Raw genomic sequence first — 10,677 nt, forward strand, 5'->3', positions numbered from 1 at the left:
AACCAACAATAACTTATTCATAAACAATGCTTTGATAGATTTGGATTCTTGGATAGATTTAAAAGTACTCATTTCCAGGGGTTGGGGATTTAGCCCAGTGGTAGAGCGCTTGCCTAGCAAGCGCAAGGCCCTGGATTTGGTCCCCAGCTCCGAAAAAAAAGAAAAAAGAAAAAAAAAGATTGCTTCCTTTCTAAAAGCACTCATTTCCTCTCTCCATTTAATCACAGCTTCCGTGACTAAGAGGAGTAATACATGAGTCAATCAGCATAGGAGGAAACTGGGAGAAGAGCTCACAAAACAAACCCTCCCTTCATGGGCATCATATGAAGGGTAGGTGTGCATGCGAAGGCTTCAGCGGGGTGACTTCAGCTCAGGCAAGGAACACAGTGAAACCGTTGCCATCAGGAGTCAGGCAGGGGCAGTTCAAGGTGGATGGCAACTACAATGCTCTTGTCATGTTATTTTGTATTTAAAATGTTATTCTTATAGAATATATTCCGAACATAGGTTGTTTTCTCTCATACCCTCCCCACCTTCCTACCCTTCCTTCTGACTCCACACTTTCTTTCCATCTCTTAAGAAAACAGACACACAAGTAAAAAGACAAGGAGGAAAGAAAATGAACAAACAGAAAGAAAAAGAAACAAGCAACACACACACACACACACACACACACACACACACACACACACCACAAAAACATAAAATCAGAAACCAAAAGACAAGTAATATTATAAAAATGGCCAAAGTAATGAGACCCTTAAAATTTTTCTAAAAATACCATTGAGTTCATTTTGTATTGGCTCTCCACTCCTGGGCATTGGATCTACATTTATATTGTAATTTGTATATCTAGTGTGGCTCCCATGAAGAAACTAATTTTCTTTGGGAGCAATTATCATTTGGGTGTCATTTCTTGGTTGTGATGTGACCTTGAAACTACTTCTCCATTTTAGCACTGGAACCCCATCCAGTTTGGGCCTGTGCAGACTCCGTGTATTCTATCACGCTCTCCATGAGTTCATACTGCGTCAGTTCTGTGTGTCCAGAAGGCATTGTTTCCTTGGTGTCATCCATCCCCTCTGGCTTTCACAATCTTTCTGCCTCCTCTTCCGCATGCATAGTTCCTTGATCCCTGAGGGAAGGGATTTGATGGAGATGTCTCAGTTAGAACTAAGCCCTCCCTCTCTCTCCACATTGTTCACTGGTGGTATTCTGTATTAGTTCCTGTCTCCTCAACAAGAGCTTCTCTGATAATGACTGACACACTGATCTATGGATATAGCAGAATGTCACTAGGTGTCATTTTATTACTATGTTCCTTTAGCAGAATAGTTGGTTCAACTCTATGTCCATTGTCTGTCTAATCTCAAGTTCTTGGCATGAAGTATCAGGCATGAGTTTCCTCTCATGGAGTGAACATTAAATCCAATCAGATTGTGGTTGGTTACTCCCACGATACTTCTGTTACTATTACACTAGCATCTCGTGCAGAAAGGTCACCATTGTAGATCAAAGGGTTTGGAACTCAGTGTTTAACTTTAAACTTTGATTGTATGCTCAATATCTTCTAGTACCATGAACACTAGTCAATAGGAGTCAAGGCCTTCGGAAAGCATCAGTTGAACTGTTCTGTGGTCAGTGAATTATGTAGATGCTGTCTTCAGCAACAGGGTCTTCACATCAATTTTCGGAGAGCAACCAATAACATTCGTAATAGTCTGAACTGTTTTGGAATTTCTATTGTGCCCTTTCATAGTTAGTGTTTTGTTGCTGTGAAGGGACTACATGGTCAAGACAACTCTTTTAAAGGCTTCCATTCAAACATGTGATTTTATGGGAGCCAAACCTATTCAATCCACCATATTCAATTCCTTGATCCCATAGGTTTTAGTTATAACAAAATGCAAAATGCATTTAGTCCAACTTCACAAGCCCTTATAGTCCTCATTAGTTCATTAGTGTATAGAAGTTCAAGGCATCTTCTGTCATGCAATCTCTTAAGTATAATCCATTAAAAATTAATTTTTTATAAAACATATCACATACTTTAACATTACAGGATATACATTACTATTCAAATTGGAGCAGAGTGAAGAAACACTAGATCAAGCAAGACCAGAAACCAGGTTGGCAAACTCTAAGTTTTAAATCTCCATGTCTGATGTCCAACATCTTTTAACTTTGTTGACTGCAACACAATTTTTTTTCTTGGGTTGGATCCACTCCCTGTTTTTCGCTTTCCTATCCAAGTATCCCAGAGGTCTCACATCTTTAACATCTGGGGGTTTTGTCCTGGTTTGAATATGCTTGGCTAATGGAAAGTGCTACTAATAGAAGGTGTGGTCTTGTTGGTGTAGGTGTGGTTTTGTTGGAGAAAGTGTATCACTGGGAGTGGACTTTGAGGACATATGCTCAAGTTCAATCCAGTGTAGGAAAAAACCCTCCTTCTGGCTGCCTGCTGAAGACACTCTCTTCTGTTGCCTTTGAACCAAGATGTAGAACCCTCAATTTCTCCAGCATCATGTCTGCCTACATGCTGCCATGCTTCCTGTCATGGTGATAATGGACTGAACCTCAAAAACTGTAAGCCACCTTCAATTATCTGTTGTCCTTTATGAGAGTTGCTTTGGTTGTAGTGTTTCTTCACAACAATAAAATCCTAAGACAAGTCTCTAAGGAAACTTCAACTTCACAACTTCTTTTTTTTTAATCTTTATTAACTTAAGTATTTCTTATTTACATTACCCCTACCCCTCCCCTTCTATATGGGTGTTCCCCTCCCCATCCTACCCCCATTACCGCCCTCCCCATCCTACCCCCATTACCACCCTCCCCCCAACAATCACATTCACTGGGGGTTCAGTCTTAGCAGGACCAAGGGCTTCCCCTTCCACTGGTGCTCTTACTAGGCTATTCATTGCTACCTATAAGGTTGGAGCCCAGGGTCAGTCCATGTATAGTCTTTGGGTAGTAGCTTAGTCCCTGGAAGCTCTGGTTGGTTGGCATTGTTGTTCATATGGGGTCTCAATTCCCTTCAAGCTCTTCCAGTCCTTTCTCTGATTCCTTCAATGGGGGTCCTGTTCTCAGTTCAGTGGTTTGCTGCTGGCATTTGCCTATGTATTTGCTGTATTCTGGCTGTGTCTCTCAGGAGAGACCTACATTGCCTTCATTTCTTTGCTTCATCCATCTTATCTAATTGGGTGGCTGTATATGTATGGGCCACATGTGGGGCAGGCACTGAAAGGGTGTTCCTTCTGCCTCTGTTCTAAACTTTGCCTCCCTATTCCCTGCCAAGGGTATTCTTGTTCCCCTTTTAAAGAAGGAGTGAATCATTCGCATTTTGGTCATCCTTCTTGAGTTTCATGTGTTCTGTGGACCTATGGTAATTCGAGCATTTGGGCTAATATCCACTTATCAATGAGTGCATACCATGTGTGGTTTTCTGTGATTGGGTTACCTCACTCAGGATGATATTTTCCAGTTCCATCCATTTGCCTTTGAATTTCATGAAGTCATTGTTTTTGATAGCTGAGTAATATTCCACTGTGTAGATGTACCACATTTTCTGTATTCATTCCTCTGTTGAAGGGCATCTGGGTTCTTTACACCTTCTGGCTATTATAAATAAGGCTGCTATGAACATAGTGGAGCATGTGTCTTTGTTACATGTTGGGGCATCTTTTGGGTATATGCCCAAGAGAGGTATAGCTGGGTCCTCAGGTAGTTCAATGTCCAATTTTCTGAGGAACCTCCAGACTGATTTCCAGAATGGTTGTACCAGTCTGCAATCCCACCAACAGTGGAGGAGTGTTCCTCTTTCTCCACATCCTCGCCTGCATGTGCTGTCACCTGAGTTTTTGATCTTAGCCATTCTCACTGGTAACTTCACAACTTCTTATTTCAATGTTTAGGATCCATAGAAAATCTTCTGGGCTCCACCAAGGGGCTTGCGTCACCTCTTCAGTTCTGCCTTCCATAGCACTCTATGCTCTGGTTGTCTCCAGTCCACTACTGCTGCTGTTCTTGGTTGTCATTCCATGGCACTGGCATCTCCAATATGTAGAGGGGGTCTTCTGATGCAACTAGGCTTCACCAATAACCTCTCTCTCATAGGCTCACTTCATGTTGCCAAGTCTCAATTTCTTTACATGATCCTTCACTCCTAGATCTTCAACTGCCACTGAGGCATCACTTTCGTCAATGGCCTTCTGGTCCTCTCACAGTACCAAGCCTCTGCTGTTCTCTATGATCCCTTTCATACCTTCAAACCAGCACCACCCAGGTGATTCTTACGTAGTACCAAGTCCAGCTACCAGGATGATGATTATTTCCAGAACACAGTTTCTTTGTGTTCTCAGAAAATACTTCCCAGATTTTACCTCAGTAATGCTAATCTCTTCTTAATCACAGCTAATTTCTTAGCTCCAGTTAGTCAGCATCAATTGTTCTGGTAACCTCTTCTATTCTTGAATCTAAAGCCAGAGCCACATGACTGAAACTGCCAAGTTCTTCTGCTTGCTGGGGCTGGAACATGGCTCCCTTGTTCTATCACACCTTTACCATCTTCCCATTGTCATGGTTTCTTCACTTGGTCGTCCCAGAACTTGCTTCATAGACTGACCTTGAATTCAGAGATCTGCATGGCTCTTGTCTCCTGAATACTGGGATAAAATGTGTGTACCTCCACACTGAACCTTTTCTCTACCAGGAACTCGCATTGTACCAGGCTGGCCTTAAACTCAGAGATCAGCTTGCCTTTGTCTCCTGATAGTAAAAGCTTGTGCCACCATTCTGGGACCTATGCTTTTCTTTAATTTCTTTTAAAAGATCTTTATAAGTTTTAGATTGTAGTCCATTCCAGATATAGTCAAGTGGACAACTGCAAACAGTCATTATAATCAATCTCTTGTTAATCTGACACACAATCATATCTCATATCCAAATGAAAACAAAAAACAAGTCATAGTAAGACCTAACATGATATAACTATCCCTTGTTCAATTGCAAATGAATACATAATAAGCTCAACTGGGTGGGATCTTAGCCTGATGTCATCACTCCCTTAGTTCCACTTAATATCCTTGAACACAGAATTTAGCTCCATTGCATTTCCTGGTGCCCCTTTAATACTTCAACCATACGGTTTGTATTTTTTCCTTTCTAAGCATGTTATTCTTGATCAAAGTGCTCTTTATGAGAATAAACCAGAGAACAAAGTCTGGGCTATTTTTGAGACTTCCTTTGCCAATGCAATTAATCTGAATCTCTTCACCTTAGCCTAAAGCAGACTCTTCAGACAAGGGCAAAAAGTAGCCATATTCTCCACCAAAATATCACAAGAAGTGTCTGTAGTCCACATATCAAAATTCTTCTCTTTTGAAACACCTAGAAACAGGACCCCACAATTCAAATCATCCTGAGCACCATTGTCTTCGATATTTCTACCAGTATGTCCCATTAAGCCCCCCTTAAAGCAGCCCACTGCTTTCCAAATCCAAAGCCCCCATTTTTCCAAACAAAAGCATGGTCAGTCCTAGCACACCATACCCCACTCCTGGTATCAACTTCTGTCTTAGTTTGGGTTTTGTTGCTATGAAAAGACAACATTCTTATAAAGACAAACATTTACTTGGGGCTGCCTGACAGTTTCAGAGGTTCAGTCTATTATTATTATGGTGGGAAACATGGAACATGCAAGCAGACATGGTGCTGTAAGAGAAGCTGAGAGTTCTACCTCTTAATTCTGAGGTGTCCAGAAAAAGGCTCTCTTTTGCCCTGGGTGGGGCCTAAGAATAGGAAGAGACATCCAAAACCCACCCCACAGTAACACACTTCTTCCAACAAGACTATACTGCCTCCAATAAGGCCACATTTCCTAATAGTGTCACTTCCTTTACAATGGGCCAATATATTGAAACCACCACACTGAGGATGATCTTGAACTTGAGATTCTATTTTACCTACCAAGTGGTAACATTACAAGCATGACTCACCATGCCTGGTTTTTGCAGTGCTGGGGATCAAAGCTAGGGTCTTATGACTCTGAGTTACATCTTGCAACACTTTTCTCTTTTCTGAAAGAATAATTATGCTACCTGTGTGTTTTATGAACATGTTATACATTCTTAGAAGACTCAGAGATCCCGGCCCATAGCTCCCTGCTCCCAAACACTGTGGGAGAAAGAGCTCACCACCCAGAGAGGTGGGCACTCCTGAGACTACAGGGCAGGAGAGACCGCAAGTACTGCCCACCCCTGCCCACATCCATGGCCCAAGAGGAAACTGTATAGGGCCTCTGAGAACCAGAAGATAAGGGCACTCAACACTGCGGTCCAGACACTGCCTGGATCTGAAGGCACCCGATGAAACAGCTGCCTGCACCCAAATTCCATGGGAGGGAGACCTAGACTTCAGAGGGGCAGACACGCCTGAGAAGCCAGAGGAGACTACCCTCTGCCCACTTTTCTGACTCTAGAGGAAAACACCTAGCACCATCTGGGCCCCCTCTGCACAGGGTCCCGAGCAAAGGCAGGGCAGGCCCTTCTGGTAGATGCCTTAACAGAGAGTTGACACTCAGCTCTGAGAAGCAACTCCAGGCCTGAGACTAGATGTAAGACCAATTTTTCTGCTCCAAGTGACCTGCCTGGTAGACTCAGGACACACACCCACAGGAAAACCTGAAGACCAGTAGACACACCTGAAAGCAGAACACTCTGTTCCCATAACTGGCTGAAAGAGAGCAGGAAAACAGGTCTACAGAACTCCTGACACACAGGCCTATAGGACGGTCTAGCCACTGTAAGAAATAGCAGAACAAGGTACACCTGAGACAACGTGATGGCAAGAGGCAAGTGCAGGAACCCAGGCAACAGAAACCAAGACTACATGGCATCATCGGAGCCCAATTCTCCTACCAAAGCAAACACTGAATATCCAAACACACCAGAAAAGAAAGAGCTAGATTTAAAATCATATTTGATCATGAAGATGGAGGACTTCAAGAAAGAAATAAAGAACTCCCTTAGAGAAATGCAGGAAAACAGAAATAAACAAGTAGAAGCCTATAGAGAGGAAACACAAAAGTCCCTGAAAGAATTACAGGAAAACACAATCAAACAGGTGACAGAAATAGAAAGGAATTAGAAGCAATAAAGAAAGCACAAAGGGAGACAACCCTGGATATAGAAAACCAAAGGAAGAGACAAGGAGCTGTAGATACAAGCATCACCAACAGAATGCAAGTGATAGAAGAGAGAATCTCAGGAGCAGAATATTCCATATAAATCATTGACACAACTGTCAAAGATAATGGAAAATGGAAAAAAACTACTGGCCCAAAACATACAGGAAATCCAGGACACAATGAGAAGATCAACCTAAGGATAATAGGTATAGAAGAAAGTGAAGACTCCCAACTCAAAGGATCAGTAAATATCTTTAACAAAATCATAGAAGAAAACTTCCCTAACCTAAAGAAAGAGATGCCCATGTATGTTTATACAAGAAGCCTACAGAACTCCAAATAGATTGGACCAGAAAAGAAACTCCTCCTGTCACATAATAGACAAAACACCAAGTGCACAAAACAAAGAAAGACTATTAAAAGCAGTGAGGGGAAAATGTCAAGTAACATATAAAGGCAGACCTATCAGAATTACACCAGACTTCTCACCAGAGACTATGAAAGCCAGAAGATCCTGAACAGATGTCATACAGACCCTAAGAGAACACAAATGCCATCCCAGGTTACTGTATCCTGCAAAACTCTCAATTAACATAGATGGAGAAACCAAGATATTCCATGACAAAACCAAATTTACACAATATCTTTCTACAAATAGAGCCCTACAAAGGACAATAAAGGGTAAAGCCCAACACAAGGAGGCAAGTTACACCCTAGAAAAAGCAAGAAACTAAATGTTTTGCAACAAAACAAAGAGAAGACAAGCACAAACATAATCTCACATCCAAACACGACTATAACAGGAAGCAACAATCACTATACCTTAATATCTCACAACTTCGAAGGACTCAATTCCCCAATAAAAAGACACAGATTAACAAATTGGATACACAGTGAGGACAGCACATTTTGCTGCCTACAAGAAACACACCTCAGAGACAAAAACAAACACTACCTCAGAGTAAAAGGCTGGAAAACAACTTTCCAAGCAAATGGTCTGAAGAACCAAGCTGGAGTAGCCACTCTAATATCAAATAAAATTGATTTTCAACCAAAAGTCATCAAAAAAGATAAGGAAGGTCACTTCATATTTATCAAAGGAAAAAATCCACCAAGATGAACTCTCAATCATAAATATCTATGCTCCAAACACGAGGGCACATACATGCATAAAAGAAATCTAACTAAAGCTCAAAGCACACATTGCACCTGACACAATAATGGTAGGAGATTTCAACACCCCACTCTCATCAGTGGACAGATCATGGAAACAGAAATTAAACGGAGACATAGAAGGACTAACAGAAGTCATGAACCAAATTGGCTTAACAGATATTTATAGAACATTCTATCCTAAAACAAAAGGATATACCTTCTTCTCACCACCTCATGGTACTTTCTCCAAAATTGACCATATAATAAAACAGGCCTCAAAAGATACAGAAAAATAGAAATAATCCCATGCATCCTATCAGACCACCATGGGCTAAAGCTGGTCTTCAATAACAATAAGGGAAGAATGCCCACATATACAGGGAAGTTGAACAATGCTCTACTCAATGATAACCTGGTCAAGGAAGAAATGAGGAAAGAAATTAAAGACTTTTTAGAATTTAATATAAATGAAGGTACAACATACCCAAACTTATGGACCACAATGAAAGGTGTGCCAAGAGGAAAATTCATAGCTCTGAGTGCTTGCAGAAAGAAACAGGAGACAGCATATATCAGCATCTTGACAGCACACCTAAAAGCTCTAGAACAAAAAGAAGCAAACACACCCAGGAGAAGTAGAAGACAGGAAATAATCAAATTCAGAGCTGGAATCAACCAAGTAGAAACAAAAAAAGATTATAAAAAGCCTCAACAGAACCAAAAGCTAGTTCTTTGAGAAAATCAACAGGATAGATAAACCCTTAGCCAGACTAATAGAGGACACAGAGAGTGTGTCCAAATTAACAAAAACAGAAATGAAAAGGGAGACATAAAACAGAGCCAGAGGAAATTCAAAAAGTCATCAAATCCTACTACAAAAGCCTATACTCAACAAAACTTCAAAATTTGGAGGAAATCGACAATTTCCTAGACAGATATCAGGTAACAAAGTTAAATCACGAACAGATAAACCATTTAAACAACCCCATAACTCCTAAAGAAAAAGAAGCAATCATTAAAAGTCTCCCAACCAAAAAGAGCCCAGATGGGTTCAGTGCAGAATTCTATCAGACCTTCATAGAAGAACTCATACCAATACTATCCAAACTATTCCAGGAAATTGAAACAGATGGAGCGCTACCGAATTCCTTCTGTAAAGCCACAATTACTCTTATACCTAAACCACACAAAGACCCAAGAAAGAAAGAGAACTTCAGACTAATTTCCGTTATGAATATCGACACAAAGATACTCAATTAAATTCTTGCAAACTGAATCCAAGAGCACATCAAAACAATCATCCATCATGATCAAGTAGGCTTCATCCCAGGCATGCAGGAATGGTTTAATATACAGAAAACCATCAACATAATCCACTATATAAACAAACTGAAAGATAAAAACCACATGATCATTTCATTAGATGCTCAGAAAGCATTTGACAAAATTCAACACCCTTTTATAATAAAAGCCCTGGAAAGAACAGAAATTCAAGGCCCATACCTAAACATAGTAAAAGCCATATACAGCAAACCAGTAGCTAATATTAAACATAATAGAGAGAAACTTGAAGCAATCTCACTAAAATAAGGGACTAGACAAGGCTGCCCACTGTCTCCCTACTTATTCAATATAGTTCTTGAAGTCCTAGCCAGAGGACTGGCTGATTAGACAACAAAAGGAGATCAAAGGGATACAGATTGGAAAGGAAGAAGTCAAAATATCACTATTTGCAGATGATAAGATAGTGTATTTAAGTGATCCCAAAAGTTCCACCAGAGAACTACTAAACCTGATAAACACCTTCAGAGAAGTGGCTGGGTATAAAATTAACTCAAAAAATCTTCCTCTACACAAAAGAGAAACAAGCCGAGAAAGAAATTAGGGAAACGACACCTCTCATAATAGTCCTAAATAATATAAAATGCCTCGGTGTGACTTTAACCAAGCAAGTAAAATATCTGTATGATAAGAACTCCAAGCCTCTAAAGAAAGAAATTGAAGATCTCAGAAGATGGAAAGATCTCCCATGCTCATGGATTGGCAGGATTAATATAGTAAAAATGGCCATTTTACCAAAAGTGATCTACAGATTCAATGCAATCCCCATCAAAATTCCAACCCAATTCTTCATAGAGTTAGACACAACAATTTGCAAATTCATCTGGAATAACAAAAAACCCAGGATAGCTAAAACTATCCTCAACAATAAAAGGACTTCCGGGAAAATCACTATCTCTGAATTCAAGCAGTATTACAGAGCAATAGTGATAAAAACCGTATGGTGTCAGTACAGAGACAGACAGATAGACCAGTGGAATAGAATTGAAGACCCA

The sequence above is a fragment of the Rattus norvegicus genome, chromosome 8 (genome assembly GCF_036323735.1).
Source record: "Rattus norvegicus strain BN/NHsdMcwi chromosome 8, GRCr8, whole genome shotgun sequence".
In the NCBI taxonomy this organism is placed as follows: Eukaryota; Metazoa; Chordata; class Mammalia; order Rodentia; family Muridae; genus Rattus; species Rattus norvegicus.